Here is a 13,427-nt window from a genome sequence, read left to right as displayed (position 1 = left end):
ACACGTTCCCATGGTGACTAACACAAGCAAGGAAGTGCTCAAACAAGGATCGGCAGAGTCCAGAAACAAAACATGAACAAACACATAAAAAGGGCAAAACCATTAACGATCCGAGTCATGGATCGTGACAGTAAACCTGCTTTTGAACAGGTTTGTGCTGAAAATGAATAATTTTGTCATGGGCCGAACGCATTCATCTGTGTGCTGAACGCAACTCCCAGCATGCACCTCTTAGCGTGCAACACTCCGGCAGCTGCTGCACCGGTGCAATCAATCAGCAATCTGCACACCCGCAGCTGATGAGACGCCGGGCTCCTTAAGCCAGAGCAAACCAGTGCTCCGGGCCAGAACCTAGTTGCCTGTTCCGTACAGTAAACCAACTCTTGTCTAGCTCTATGCTCACTCTCTCGCTCTTTGTACTCTTCCCCGTCGTGCTCAATGTGTCCTGTGTTGTGCTGTCTTCCTCCTCCATTGTCGAGCTGTGTGTCTTGTCTTCCCGGAACCCCTCTGGACTCTCTGCTGCCTCCCTGGATCTTGACCTCAGGCCTGCCCTCTGACCACGACGCCTCGCTCTAGCCTTCGCCTGTCTCTTGACTTCCGAGCCTGCCTTGCCCTATCTAGACTTCCGCCCCTCACTCAACACCCACCTTCAAGATTTCTCGGCAAAATATAATCACTACACATACCCATTTTGGTTTAGTTACATGCCTCATTGCATATTGTTTAATATAATCAATAGAGCTAAGCGACATCCCACATTCTGTGCCGTTTTCTTTCCAGGATAGAATAGGATAGGATAGGATAGAAAAGGACTTTATTGTCATAGCACAAGTACACCAAAACTATGTTTTCAGCTCAAACCCGTTCAATATTAGACAAACAAACAGTGTACAGGGTTACAGAACAGGAATGCTGATGGGTTGCCAAAGGCGCCCCGTAAAAGATGGCAAAAAGGTAAAACGCTGGGGAAGAAAATGAGTAAATAAATAGAATCTAGACTGGGCTCCTAAGGGGTTCTAGTCTGGAGTGGGAAAAAAACCTCCATGCCATGTACAAGTGAACATGCTACATATAATCACGACAACTCGCAACAGAGAGGGGTTAGGGGCACTGCTGCTATGAAACGCTATCAGCCGTCCATCATTCCGAAGGGGAATCAAGTGGTGGTAAAGGCGTGGCGCAGTGGGAGAGTGGCCGTGCGCAACCCGAGGGTCACTGGTTCAAATCCAACCTAGAACCAACCTCGTCACGTCCGTTGTGTCCTGAGCAAGACACTTCACCCTTGCTCCTGATGGGTGCTGGTTAGCGCCTTGCATGGCAGCTCCCTCCATCAGTGTGTGAATGTGTGTGTGAATGTGGAAGTAGTGTCAAAGCGCTTTGAGTACCTTGAAGGTAGAAAAGCGCTATACAAGTACAACCCATTTATTTATTTATTTATATGCCCATTGTCTTGGGTGTGTTGATGTAGTGTCCATAGACCTGGGGCCGTTCTGCATGCAAGTAAAAGTTTGACTCCAGGTGTCATTGAGGAGGTAGGGAGGTCAAAAGCGTCCATCGTTGAGATGTCCTCGGGGGTATTTTCAGAACAGCCTGCTCCTGTTTCCACAGCGTCAAGGCCATTTGTTTTTCCGTTCCCCCGTTGTACCGTAACAAATAATTCTTCTTCTAAAACATTTCCCCACTCAGAAGTTATCCAAATGTAAAGTTTTTCAAAAAATAATTCAATGCTAAACCTGCGGGCAGAAGGCACAAACCTAAATGTTCCCTCAGTTGAGTTCTGATATCCGGACCAACTAAAACGCCAAAGTGTTCTTAGTGCACATTAGACGTGGTACGTTTGAGACGAGCCTCATCTGGGTTGAGGCGACGCACAGCAGCTGTTTTCCTGCCTTGATGTATGGTCTTATGATGGATGGATAATCCTGCCCCATAACTCTGACGCTGCTGTTGGTTCTTTCGCCGTTAACGGTCTCCCTCCAGCGCCAAAGTTCTTATCGCCAACATCAACACATCAAGTGTCTTTGCAGAAATGCCAATTTCGATATAAAGTGTGATCATTTAGACGAGGAGCCGCAGGGTGGGGAACAATCTCCATCTGTTCCATTTCCTGGCGCGCACGTCTTGATGGCGCAGACAAGCCAGACCATGTGACTCAACAAATATTAGGAGCTCGCAGCAACCGCAAGACTGGTTAGCGTGGCGGCCCGACTTCTTCCTTCAACTCAGCGTGAGTGAGTGTCCTCTTAAAAGAGAATATCAAAGATTTACAGCAGCCAAACGTCCTCACAGGAATTCCTGCCATGTTGGACATAAAAACTGGAAATAAACTCCCCAGCAGATAAGATCGTGTCGTTCACAGAGTGAAAATGTTTGCGGCGTCTCCTGAAATGAAATATGGCCTGGAGGGTTGAAGATGGAGGTTTTCTGTGGCCAATAAAAAAGTGTTGACAAGCTGATACTTTGCAAATGGCAGGTCGGGGGCCAAATCTGGCCGGGGAGTCACACCAGACTGGCCCCAAGATTCAGTTCTATAGCTTGGATAGGAATGTTGTGAATGTTGTCTGTCTGTCTGTGTTGGCCCTGTGATGAGCGGGCGACTTGTCCAGTCTCTGAGAAACTTCATTATTTTTGTTGGGGAGGAGACCCTGCCCCAAGTGGAGGAGTTCAAGTACCTAGGAGTCTTGAGAGTGAATTGTGAGATGGACAGGCAGATCGGTGCGGCGTCTTCAGTAATGCGGACGTTGTATCGATCCGTTGTGGTGAAGAAGGAGCTGAGCCGGAAGGCAAAGCTCTCAATTTACCGGTCCATCTACGTTCCCATCCTCACCTATGGTCATGAGCTTTGGGTCATGACCGAAAGGACAAGATCACGGGTACAAGCGGCCCAAATGAGTTTGGGTCTCTCCCTTAGAGATAGGGTGAGAAGCTCTGCCATCCGGGAGGAACTCAAAGTAAAGCCGCTGCTCCTCCACATGGAGAGGAGCCAGATGAGGTGGTTCGGGCATCTGGTCAGGATGCCACCCGAACGCCTCCCTAGGGAGGTGTTTAGGGCACGTCCAACCGGTAGGAGGCCACGGGGAAGACCCAGGACACGTTGGGAAGACTATGTCTCCCGCCTGGCCTGGGAACGCCTCAGGATCCTCCGGGAAGAGCTAGACGAAGTGGCTGGGGAGAGGGAAGTCTGGGTTTCCCTGCTTAGGCTGTTTCCCCCGCAACCCGACCTCGATGGATGAAGATGGATGAATCATAAACTTAGAATTTAATGGCAGCAACACGAGGAGACACATTTCAGAAGTGGAATTATTTCCCATTCTTGCTTGATGTCCAGCTTAAGTTGTTCAACCGTCTCCTGCCTCATATTTTAGCCTTCACACATTTTCAATGTGTGGACTACGGGCAGGCCAGTCTAGTACCTGCACTCTTCTACTCTGAAGTGGAGGCGTATGCCCACAAAGTCGCATGCTATTATTAGAACGAGCAAGTGCCCGCACTTTGGACATCCTTGAACTGAGGCGTCCTGGCTGCTCCCAAATATTTGGCAGCCAAAAGGTTGATAACGAGCATGTAGAATTGTTATTATTGTCCGCTCAGCACTCTGACATCCTCACTTCATCTTCCTCGTCATGTGCTTGGATGTCTCTTAATTGCAGCATAATTGGTGGCTGCTGCGGATGTAAAAGTTGACTCCGCCTGAGCAGCCGGGGTTATTATTTCATTAGACTTGGGGACGCACGTGTGATTTAAGCGCGCCGCCGAGATGTGTGTTTACGTGCTAATCGGCGCTGGGAGAGCACGGGTCACGATCAGGAGAACACATCTCATTACAAAGATCATTATTTCATCATCTGATAAATTGGCCGCCGTGCCAAAAAGCTCCCCGGGGACGTCCCCCTCAGAAATATCGAAGTGGAAAATATCCAAATGTGAGTCAAACTGTTCTGCGAATGAAAAGGACTGTCGGTCAAAGTCAGTCGCACGCGGCGGCCACCTTGTAAAAGTAGCTAGTTACACCTCCTCGTTAAGTCAGCAGTAATAACACACTCGCAGATGGAGGATGGAAGTGTGTGTGTGTGTGTGTGTGTTCTTGTATTCCTACCCTTCTTGAGACATCAACAAGGAAAAGTATCTTCCATCTTCCAAGTGGTGACATAAATCATGGAGAGCTCCCATTTCCCAGTTCACCTGAACATGTTGATACTCAAACGGTTCCGATCGGATTACAACAACTAAATGCGTGCATCTGTTACTCTTTTTAATAACATTGTTATTCTGAAGGTAACCAATAATAAATAAAATACTTTTGATCATTAATGTGACTTTTTGAACAGGTGCGATAGAAAGGGATGGATGGATTAAAATGCATGAGAATGTTTTATATTTTGAAGGTTATTTTTAACACTGTGATTACCAGCGGAATTATTCATGACGTATCGTGTTAAGCAACATCAGCTAAGATTTATCTGAGAGCCAGAGGCAGTCGTCAAAAGAGCCACATCTGGCTCGAGAGCCATAGGTTCCCTACCCCTGCCCTGAAGGTCTGACATGTGCCCATTTAGTACAGGACAGGGCCTTTGTGGGTACTTTTCGGACCTTTTGGATCCCCTCCGAGTGCAAATGGGACCTTACTTAACCCTTCCAGGCTTTCAAAGGGTGCAATTTGGACTTTTTTTTTGGGGGGTGGGGGTGATTTGTAGACCGCAATAAGATTAGGAAAAAAAAAGGTCAGGACTTAGGAAGCCTAAAAGCAGTGAAGAAAGAATCAGTGGAAATGCGAGAGCCGAGACCAGCAGGAGTGAAAGAAGTCCAACTTGGTCACAAAAGGAAAAGAAAAGAGCTTAAAGAAATGATTCCTTTATCAGAATCATTTCATTTACAATCTAAAAGGCATTAAGCTTTTCAGGCTAATTCCTTTTGAAATGGAGGCCACAGAATGGTTTTGACTCAAAAGTCCACCTGAAGATTGGAGACTTTGAAAAAAGATGATGAGTCGAGCGAACTGGAAATGACATCCGATGTTTGATTAGAAACAGAATGTCGACCCCAAAGGAATCCTCTTGGCATAATCCAAGTGGTCAGTTGACCTTTGGAACTGCATCATGGTCTCACGTGATCAATACTGACCTGATTCCTGTGGAAGTGGCTTCCTGGCAGTTCCAAGTGTGCCCTTTGAACAACCTTTTGATGGCCATCCGTTTTTGTCCAAGTAGAACATGACTTCTCAGTCACGTCCGTATCCTCTCTCCCCTCCTGCTCCCGGCCGCTTACTATTAAAGACAACAGGTGATTAGATTGACACGTACCACCTGTGGAATCTAATCACCTGCCAGCTGTGTCTCGCCGTCAGCACCGCCACGCCCCCGTCTGACGGTGCACTTCTCTCAGCTCCTGGCCACACCTGCCCCATAATTACCTTTAACCACGAGGTGGTGTCTGTTATGTCGTTTTCACATCTTAAAGACGGGTAGTTTGTTTCTTGAAATACATTTGTGGAAGACCTCTTCCCTCCGGGTTCCTTGGACCACCCATGTCAGACATCACCACTCCTTAACAGAGTTTGCAACAAACTTTGTTTTACAAAAACCTTGTTGGATTGTGCAAAGTCTTTGTGCTTTTCAGCAATTGTCTTTTGGCTGCATGGAGCACATGAATGGTCTCTCTGCTCTGCTCCACCATCAACCACCACCAACAACTCTCTCCTCTCCTTCCCGACTGCTGCCTTTAACAGAGCGACAGGTGATCAGACAAACACTCTCAGCTGTGTCGTCTACGCACCTGTCGCTGGTCCTGGCACACCCCGCTTCGCTGCAGGCCCGCAGGCCACGCCCTCTGCCACAATATTTTACCATATTTTCCGAACTATAGAAGGCACTGGCATATAAGCTGCACCCACTAAATTTTAATACGGGTGGTATAGCTGGGTTGGTAAAGTGGCCGTGCCAACAATTTCAGGGTTGCAGGTTTGATCCCCGCTTCTGCCATCCTAGTCACTGCTGTTGTGTCCTTGGGCAAGACACTTTACTCACCTGTTACCAGTGCCACCTACACTGCTTTAAATGTCACTTAGATATTGGGTTTCACTATGTAAAGCGCTTTGAGTCACTAGAGAAAAAGCGCTATATAAATATAATTCAGTTCACTACACAATATATTTGAAAAAATCCATATATAAGTCGCACCGAAGTGCGACTTATATATGGATTTATATATATATACAAGGATATATATTTATATATCCCAAGTTTTATCCCATTGCTTGGGCTAAAACTTGGGATGTTTGCAGAAGCGAGCCAGGATTAAAGTTCAGTACCAGAGGAGACCAGAGAGGCAGCAGCTCCCTAAAGAACCCAGACCCTCTCCAGAAAAAGAAGAAGCGCTTTAGAAGCCATCTGAGAAGACTGCAAACATGAAGAAGACAAAGTATCACTACGGAGTCGCATGATTCTTATTGCTGCTCTGTTAAATATCTGCTGAACTAATCCCGAAAAAAAAAATTATATAAAGTTTTTGAAATGTTTTGATCTCTCTTCCCAAAAGTAAAATTAAATTTTGGGGCTTTTGTAGAAAACCTCCCAATCTTCATGCTGGATTCCTTTTACATGAGGAAGTGGGAAGTCGGAGCTGGTAATGATCTCACACCCGAGTTGTGGGTGTTCCGCTTCAAGCTAGCGTCGTTAGCATTAGCTAAAATGCTAACATTTTTGAAACTGCATTCTTTTTGTTTTCTTTCACTTTCACAAATCCGTCAGGTAAATTCACCAAAACGTCACCGTAGAGTTATCGAGTCTGTTTAGCTGATTGGAGAGCGAGCTTGCGCAGCTAGTGGCTTCTCTTTTCTTTGATCGGCCGTTTTACTGCCGTGACACCATTTGGAAACAATGAAGGTATGTGATTAAACATTTACGGAATGTTTATGTGTAAATAACTCATTTCACAACGTATATATGTGCCACTTACAGTCCGATGTGGCTAATATTTGGAAACAAATTTTTCGTGTCAAATTTTGTGGGTGCGGCTTATGTACCTTGTGTATGTACTTATGTACTTTGTAGTCTGGAAAATACAGTAATCTTCCACCAAATGAGAAAACACGTTATTTTGTAGACTAACAGATACTACATTGTTTCATTTGGAAACAATTACGGTATGTAAGTAAACATTTACAGAACATTTCTGTGTAAATAACTCTTTCCACAACCTATACATTTTCGACTTATAGTCCGACATGGCTAATATATGGAAAAAAATTATTCTTGTCAAATTTAGTGAGTGCGGCTTATGTACCGGTGCACTTTGTAGTCTGGAAAATACGGCAATCTTCCACCAAATGGGAAAACATGTCATTTTGTAGACTCACAGATACTACATTGTTTCATTTGCAAACAATTAGGGTATGCAAATAAACATTAAAAATGTTTTTATGTGTAAATAACTAATTTCACAATGTATTTATCTGTAACTTACAGTCCGGTGTGGCTGATATATGGAAAACCAAATGTATTATAACATCTAGTGGGTGTGGCTTAAATACCAGTGCGCTTGGTCATCTGGAAAAATACGGTAATCTTACAGCAAATGGGAAAACATGTCTTTTTGTAGACTAACAGATACTACATTGTTTAATTTGGAAACAATTAAGGTATGTAAATAAACATAAAAAAAATATTTCTGTGTTTAGAACTGATTTCACAATGTATATATTTGCGGTGCGGCAAATATATGGAAAACAACATTTATTTTAATATTTAGTGGGTGGGTCTTAAATCCCTGTGCGCTTTATAGTCCGTGAAAAACAGTTTTTGTTTATATTTTTAGGTATCTGGAATAATTGAATCATGTTTTGTTGGAAAAACTGCTGGAGTTTTCATAGAATTTGGTCTTTTGGATGATGCACGTAAGAAAAAAGTGAGGTTCTGCTGTACTTAGGTGAAGATTAATGGCAGCTATCATGACACGCATGTGGGATTTTGTAGCGATTAGTTTGCCTAAAAGAGCAAAGTCAAAGGCAGTAAATGTTCTTCTTGGCTTTAATTGCAGCGTGAGAGCAGAGATCACACAAGCGTCTCATTAGTGAAAGTCTCAAACACTTCTGTCACTTTCTGGACTAACTCAGAGTGGTTCTGGGTCACAAAGTCCAAGTCCTCTTATTTCAACATGTTTGGAAATCCTCCTCTTCAACAAAGAGATTAGCGGAGAAAGAAATGATGTTTAAGGTATTTATTTGAGATCCCAATTTAGATTCACAGTGCAGAGAGTTGCTTCAAATCGTAATTGTAAATTCTTGGAATTTACAATGGAGATAAAAGCTATTCCAAAAGAACGCTCGCTGCTAAGAGGACTTTTAATCGGCCTAGAAGTTCCTTAAGTTCCTTTTATCTTATTTATTTTATTTCATTTTCGAAGTTTAAATATTTTATTTTATTTTATTTAAATTGCTGACATTTCCGTAGTTTACATTTACAATGTTGAGGTATCAGTGTTTACTTTTGCGATGTTTACATGAACATTGTTTACATGTACATTGTTTACATGTACATTGTTTACATTGACATTGTTTACATTTGCATGTTTTACATTATTTTGTATTTTATATAACTCACATTTACATCGCTGATATTTAGATTGTTGACAGTTGCATGGTAAATATATACATTTTTTATTATCATCGTTAATCTAAATGCATAGTTTACGTTTACATTATTTCATTTACAATGTTTACAATTACATCACATTTTTGATATTTATACTGTTGATATTTACAGTGTTGATATGTACATGGTAATTAAAGAAAACATGTTTTATTATCATTACTGATTTAAATGCAAGGTTTTCATTTACCTTGTTTACATGTGTAATGTTTACATACACTGTGTTTACATGTGTAATGTTTACATATACTGTTTACATGTGTAATGTTTACATATACTGTTTACATGTGTAATGTTTACATACACTGTGTTTACATGTGTAATGTTTACATATACTGTTTACATGTGTAATGTTTACATACACTGTGTTTACATGTGTAATGTTTACATACACTGTGTTTACATGTGTAATGTTTACATACACTGTGTTTACATGTGTAATGTTTACATACACTGTGTTTACATGTGTAATGTTTACATATACTGTTTACATGTGTAATGTTTACATACACTGTGTTTACATGTGTAATGTTTACATACACTGTGTTTACATGTGTAATGTTTACATACACTGTGTTTACATGTGTAATGTTTACATATACTGTTTACATGTGTAATGTTTACATATACTGTTTACATGTGTAATGTTTACATACACTGTGTTTACATGTGTAATGTTTACATACACTGTGTTTACATGTGTAATGTTTACATATACTGTTTACATGTGTAATGTTTACATATACTGTTTACATGTGTAATGTTTACATACACTGTGTTTACATGTGTAATGTTTACATATACTGTTTACATGTGTAATGTTTACATACACTGTGTTTACATGTGTAATGTTTACATATACTGTTTACATGTGTAATGTTTACATATACTGTTTACATGTGTAATGTTTACATACACTGTGTTTACATGTGTAATGTTTACATATACTGTTTACATGTGTAATGTTTACATACACTGTGTTTACATGTGTAATGTTTACATACACTGTGTTTACATGTGTAATGTTTACATACACTGTGTTTACATGTGTAATGTTTACATATACTGTTTACATGTGTAATGTTTACATATACTGTTTACATGTGTAATGTTTACATACACTGTGTTTACATGTGTAATGTTTACATATACTGTGTTTACATGTGTAATGTTTACATACACTGTGTTTACATGTGTAATGTTTACATACACTGTGTTTACATGTGTAATGTTTACATATACTGTTTACATGTGTAATGTTTACATATACTGTTTACATGTGTAATGTTTACATACACTGTGTTTACATGTGTAATGTTTACATATACTGTGTTTACATGTGTAATGTTTACATACACTGTGTTTACATGTGTAATGTTTACATACACTGTGTTTACATGTGTAATGTTTACATATACTGTTTACATGTGTAATGTTTACATATACTGTTTACATGTGTAATGTTTACATACACTGTGTTTACATGTGTAATGTTTACATATACTGTGTTTACATGTGTAATGTTTACATACACTGTGTTCACATGTGTAATGTTTACATACACTGTGTTTACATGTGTAATGTTTACATATACTGTTTACATGTGTAATGTTTACATATACTGTTTACATGTGTAATGTTTACATACACTGTGTTTACATGTGTAATGTTTACATATACTGTGTTTACATGTGTAATGTTTACATACACTGTGTTCACATGTGTAATGTTTGCATACACTGTGTTTACATGTGTAATGTTTACATATACTGTGTTTACATGTGTAATGTTTACATACACTGTGTTTACATGTGTAATGTTTACATATACTGTGTTTACATGTGTAATGTTTACATACACTGTGTTTACATGTGTAATGTTTACATACACTGTGTTTACATGTGTAATGTTTACATACACTGTGTTTACATGTGTAATGTTTACATACACTGTGTTTACATGTGTAATGTTTACATACACTGTGTTTACATTTACACGTTTTACCTAAATATTTTTTCATTTATATTGTTGGCATTTACAGTGTTTACATTTACAGTGTTTACATGTACATTGTTTACAACGGCAATGTTTATATTGACAGTGTTTAATTCAAATTTTCGAAATGTATATTTTTGACATTTACATTGTGGATATTTACAGTGTTGATATGTACATGGTAAATAAAGAAAATATGTTTGTATTATTTATTATTACTAATTTAAATACAAGGTTTACATTGACCTTGTTTACAGGTGTAATGTTTACATGTACTGTGTTTACATTTACATGTTTGACGTTTATATTATTGACATTTGCGATGTTTACAATTACATTGTTTACAATGACAATGTTTATATTGACAGTGTTGACATTTACATTGTTTACAGTTAAATTGTTTGCAATTAAACTGTTTGTAATGACAGTGTTTACATTAACATTGTTGACATTTGCGGTGTTTACATTTACTGTGTTTACAATTACAATGTTTATATTGACAGTGTTTACAATATACGACTGTCGATGCGCAGCTGGCAAACGAGCAGCGGGGCAGGGCACGCTGGGGCCCGGCCCAAGATGTCGGCAAGGAGGCGGAGAATGCGGCCGAGCGGAGAGGCGGGGCCTGCCGGAACAACGCCGTAATCGAGTTCAGGTTCGTGGATCGCGGACCAACAGACAAACAATAAATCTCCTCTGGCTGCATAAAAGGGCAGCAGCGGAGGAGGGTGAGGCTGAAGGAGGTGGAGAGTCCACAGCAAAGGCTGGAGAGCAGAAGCAACAGGAAGCAAGACACAAGAGATGGAGACGCGGCCGACTAAAGCGCGGACCGGAGAGCGGGAGACGAGGAGCGAGACACGGAGAGCGAGCAGCGGAAGCGACGACGGCGCAAAAGACATCCTTTATTGCAAAATAAACAAGAGTTAAACCTGCTGATCGAGAATGTCCTTCCTGGCTGTTCCATTGAACCCGCACAACGGCTTAAGACTGTCACAACGATATTCGTAAAGAATGCTAGCTCCTAAGAGTACTTTTAAGTGGCTCACAATTTACAGGAGAGATGTGGTCCAAACATGAAAAGACAATTAGCGAATGAAAGGTGCAGGAAACTTCTTAGATATGCACTTACTTCTCCACCCCAAGGTCACGTTGTTATACCACCTTAAAGGAAAGCCGAGCAACACTGCTTCCTATTGGCCGCCTAGCCATCACACCCTTTGATGAAATCTGATCCATTTTACCCTCTTAAATACCAACATTGAGATGAGATGTTGAAAGTGCAGAAATGACCAGCATGGCAATTAATATGAGCAATTAAATATTACTATCACTATGTGACTACTGTACATTTTCTAGCATCTTTTTAAAATATTAAACCGCCATTGTGTTTTATGTGAAATATTATCTACAATTAGAGTCTTCATAAAATTAGAGTCTATGACCAAGTTTATGGATTTGAGGGTCTGTCCTTTGCCCATTGTCTCCAAATGATCTTTTTATTTACCGTATTTCCTTAAATTGCCGCCAGGGCGCTAATTAATTTAAAAACTCTTCTCACTCCGGCGTTTACCAAAGGCATGCAGTAAATGCAAGCATGCGCTAATTCTTTTAAAACTTCTTCTTACTCCGGCGCTTACCGAAGGCATGCGGTAAATTTAGGCCTGTGCTTATAAATGTGAGTGTGATGTAAGGATACCATCATATAAAGCTGTGGTCCCCAGCCGTGGCCCGATTGGTACCGGGCCGCAGAAGAATTTTTTATTCATTTTTATTTAAAAAAAAAAAAAAAAAAAAAAAAATTGAAAAAATTATTACATAAAAAACACAATATACACTTAAAATTAGTGCACCAACCACAAAAACCTCCCTTCTTCATTAAAAAAATGTCCCTTTTTCATGATAAAGAAAAAAAAAAAATTAAAAAATAAAGATTCCGCCCAAACCCCGAACGCGAGTTTATATTGCATGTGAACCAATGCTGATCAAGATCTGAATTTGTGGAGCTGAGTTTTAAATATTGCCCGTTTTGTGGCGAGCCATCAGATCTAAGTTTGGTGCCATGCCACGCCCACATCCTGTAGCGTAGGTAAAATAAATTCGCAAATAATCATCGCCCATTTGTCGAGTATCTGCCATTTTGTTCGGGGCTCATTGGGTCAAAGTCCCTTGGAGGAGTTTGTTAAAGTAGGACCCTTGTTTTTGGCCTAAAAAGAGCTGACAGAAACCAAGATGGCCGACTTCCTGTTCCGACTTCCTGTTGTCTTCTTGTATTTTCAGTTATAGGTTCTTGAGATTTTCGCGTGAGTCGTGTATGAGAGACATCGCCATGAATGTTCGTGACAATTTGTGAATCTGGTGGCAGGGGCTCATTTTTTTACATTTTCAAGGGGGCGCTAGAGAGTCAATTTTGCAAAAATGGATGCCTTTTTGTTCAAGTCAAGGGCCTCAAAAACAGGATCAATGTGAGAAAAAAATAATGCACGTCGCAGTCGGGCGCTAATTAATTAGCACGTCAAGGTGAGTGTGAGCAGCATCAAGTATAATAATTGGCTCGGGTCTCGCTCTCTTCGTTAATGTCGTCTTCTTGGTCTTCCAAAGACGCCGCACTTTGAACTTCACGGACGAGTGAACGCGTCACAAAGGCTGTCGGCGCCTTTCAGCCAATTAGAAGCCTGATGAAAGTCCTTCGTGGAAAAGACAGGAAGTGAGGAACCGGACATGAGTGATTGTTGAATAGTGAACACGCAGAATCCCAAACAGGGTGGGGACACAAATGTGGTTCTGGAC

The 13,427-nt window shown here is 40.8% G+C and overlaps 1 protein-coding gene across 1 annotated transcript in view; it reads right to left on the bottom strand.

The window, feature by feature from the left end:
• Window positions 1-5,355: 5,355 nt before the first annotated feature.
• Window positions 5,356-13,427, bottom strand: part of negr1 (neuronal growth regulator 1) — a 275,110-nt gene continuing 267,038 nt past the window's right edge. Inside the window, exon 8 of the transcript XR_009803757.1 lies at window positions 5,356-5,410. The gene's annotated coding sequence lies outside the window, so the exon portion shown is untranslated. The remainder of the gene's footprint in view (window positions 5,411-13,427) is intronic.

The sequence above is a fragment of the Nerophis ophidion genome, linkage group LG22, assembly GCF_033978795.1.
Source record: "Nerophis ophidion isolate RoL-2023_Sa linkage group LG22, RoL_Noph_v1.0, whole genome shotgun sequence".
Lineage (NCBI taxonomy): Eukaryota > Metazoa > Chordata > Actinopteri > Syngnathiformes > Syngnathidae > Nerophis > Nerophis ophidion.
This window is presented reverse-complemented; position numbering and strand designations above follow the sequence as displayed.